The sequence below is a fragment of the Phocoena phocoena genome, chromosome X (assembly GCF_963924675.1).
Source record: "Phocoena phocoena chromosome X, mPhoPho1.1, whole genome shotgun sequence".
NCBI lineage: Eukaryota > Metazoa > Chordata > Mammalia > Artiodactyla > Phocoenidae > Phocoena > Phocoena phocoena.
In genome coordinates this window covers 64,538,849-64,542,000 of record NC_089240.1, presented here as the reverse complement: position 1 = coordinate 64,542,000, position 3,152 = coordinate 64,538,849, and the positions used below count along the sequence as shown (strand labels likewise).

The 3,152-nt window shown below is 35.1% G+C and overlaps 1 pseudogene; it reads right to left on the bottom strand.

Moving 5' to 3' along the window:
* Positions 1-2,054: 2,054 nt before the first annotated feature.
* Positions 2,055-2,939, bottom strand: LOC136142153 (trafficking protein particle complex subunit 13-like; annotated as a pseudogene).
* Between the last annotated feature and the right edge of the window lie 213 nt (positions 2,940-3,152).

Sequence of the window (3,152 nt, the reverse complement as noted above, 5' to 3'; positions counted from 1 at the left end):
TGTATATATGTCCATGCCACTGTCTCACTTTGTCACAGCTTACCTTTCCGCCTCCCCATATCCTCAAGTCCATGCTCTAGTAGGTCTGTGTCTTTATTCCGGTCTTACCCCTAGGTATATCATGACCTTTTTTTTTTCTTAGATTCCATATATATGTTTTAGCATACAGTATTTGTTTTTCTCTTTCTGACTTACTTCACTCTGTATGACAGACTCTAGGTCCATCCACCTCACTACAAATAACTCAATTTCATTTCTTTTTATGGCTAAGTAATATTCCATTGTATATATGTGCCACATCTTCTTTATCCTGGGCATATACCCTGAGAAAACCATAATTCAAAAAGACTCATGCACCAAAATGTTCATTGCAGCTCTATTTACAATAGCCAGGACATGGAAGCAATCTAAGTGCCTTTGATTTCTTAGCAATTTTCTCTCAAGGATCCCAGAAATGTTTGTACTCCATGAGTAAAACACATTCCTTTAGCACTTTTTGCCATTAATTTCAATGTCAAAATGTGTCTAAGGGGCTTATGGGTTCTGGACTTGTTTGTAGTGTGTGTATGTGTATGTTTATGTATGTCTGCTTATGTTGATCAGCCAGGTCTTCAACAGAAAAGAGAAAGTGAGGTCACAGTTAGTAAAGGAATTATTTACACAGATGTGGCCAGAGAGTCAGGAAAGCTGAAAGGAGATAAAGACAGTAACCCAAAGTTAAAAATAGCAGGAAATCCACTACCACTCCTGGGCCTAAAGGAGCAAATGGAGGGAGTCTATAATTTGTTATTTCTATGGATAAAGCATTCATGAATTGCTTCTACAGTAAGAAATTTGTGCTTAAGCATGAAAAAAACTCAATGTGGAGGAGTAGAGACTTAAGGAAAATATCATTATTGAAACATGGATCTTGTATTCTCAAAAGTCAATGATCAGCTAATGTCTGAGATGGTTTTATTTTCCTCAAGAAAAACTGATATGTGAGTAAAATACTGGAGAATACTTTTTTAAAGATAGCATTAAAAAATTCTAATACACATCCCTTCCTCATACCAGCCTCAACAATGATTAGGAGATCAGTTTTTGTGGGAGACAGAAGTAAGAGCAAGTCCTTGCGCTTTCACTCATTGGTTAAGTGTCCATTTTGGTTTAGAGTTTCAGACCCCATACCAAAATTTATGAACCTACTAAATCTACTTAAGAAAGTAAGTGGTCCATTTTAAGTTTATTTTTTAAAGGCTGATTTTTGGTTTGGGATAAAAGGGAAAGAATGTATTACATTAATGGTTAAGAACAAAGTGAGTAATCCAAGTAGTATTCACAGGGCCCTTGCAGGAATAACTGATGGAAATGAACCAGCTCCACAGTTCACATAATTTTACCAAGATAAGTAAATGGAAAAGAGACAGTTCAGTGTGTCACATGAATGCACTCCTATAGCCCCAATAATTTGGAATACTATTAGAAAAGATTATGTATTTTCCAAGTAGCAAGTGTCAACAAGTTTAAATAATGAGGACCATCCTTAATTATATTAAGCACTGCCATTGATCGTTCTCTGTTGAGTGAAAATGAAAGAGGAAAATAATAAAACAGGGTAAGCTTAAATTTTATGAAGTAAACCATAATAATTAATTTAATTTAATTATCAGTAAACTTCTAAGATTTTATTTTCTCTCAATACCAGCTTTAATGAAAAAGGAAGTGTTGAATGTTATTAAGGATTTCTGGAAAGCAGTTATAATCATTTTTAAATGGTGACCTCATTCTGAAAAAAAAACTTCAATGGCTACCTGTAATGACCTTAATCAAGTCACAAATATTAGGAAACATATAAATTTAGAATTGGGAAGTACTTCAAATAAGATCAAAGTCAAGATTGTTCTTTTTGAGATCAATATATGTTTAATTCTTAATGCATTCACGGTTTCAAAGAAAGTAAATGAAAATAATCTGCCTGTATGTTTGCTATTCGTTGATCATTTTGCTGCTAACAAAACTATGAAAAGCTTTTCTGTGAAATGCCCTGGAGAGCATAGCACTGGAAATTTTCTTCAGCTTCTCATTTTAACCATGGAAAGTATTACAAAAACTTTTGCCACATCATCACAGATGTATATTTTCTTTAATAATTTGTCTGTTATTTGTATGCCAGAGACACTTTGTAAGCCCAGTTGTAAGGAGAGTAGTGTCAGGGTAAAATTGAGCATTGAACTTGGAGGTAGCTTTCCAAGATATCTTCCTGAATCACCACACCAGCGAATAGAATCTGTATCACACATCTTCAAAACGAATTTCATTTTCCAATCACTGTGGTTTGTTATCTTACAGGTAATATGAAAAGGCACTTCTAGAATTACAGTATCTGGGACTGTCTCCAAGGACAGCCTCATGTTTCCATAACCTGGAGCCTCTCGTTCAATTTTAATTGTCTGTAGCATTGCCATTTCACCTAGATTTCTTTTCCACACTATATCCAATTTTCCCATTTTGCTAGTCCTCTAATGGTAGCAGCTTTTTCTGAAAATTCCTGCTTGAGCTGAAGCTGGTATAAATACTGGCATCCTTCCATTGACTACAAAAAGTTCTCGTTCCAAAGGTACACTCATCTTCTCCAGCCTGATAGACAGTATTTAATTCTGCCCCAGTGTACATTTCAGACGGCTTTAAGGAAACCTTTTGTATAAAGACAGTTGAAGATGAAATATTCTGAATCTGGATTTCAAGAAACAAGTCACTCATCTCTGAATTATAAAACTTAGTTTTAACTTCAAATGGTGAGAGGAATGAAAGTAGCACAGTTTCATTAAAAACATCTTTCCTTCCACACTGTGTTGAATAGATACTGAACCCACAGGGACAACTCTTCCAATGTCTATTACTTTGTCATAGATGACACCATCAGTACAACAATTGGATGCAAGTTCTGCCACAGCCATGGAGACTGAGAGGTGTGAAGGCTGAGTACTTGTCTGAAAATTAGTGTTTGCAATATGATTTTTACAACTTAATTTCAATCACTGGGAATTCTCACATAAATAGAATTATTTTTCCTCTCACAACATAGTTCTAAGGATTTATGATGAATTCAAACTTTCCCCCAGTTATTGACATTGCTGGTGGAGGGTCACCTGTCATGATCTGGTTAGAGA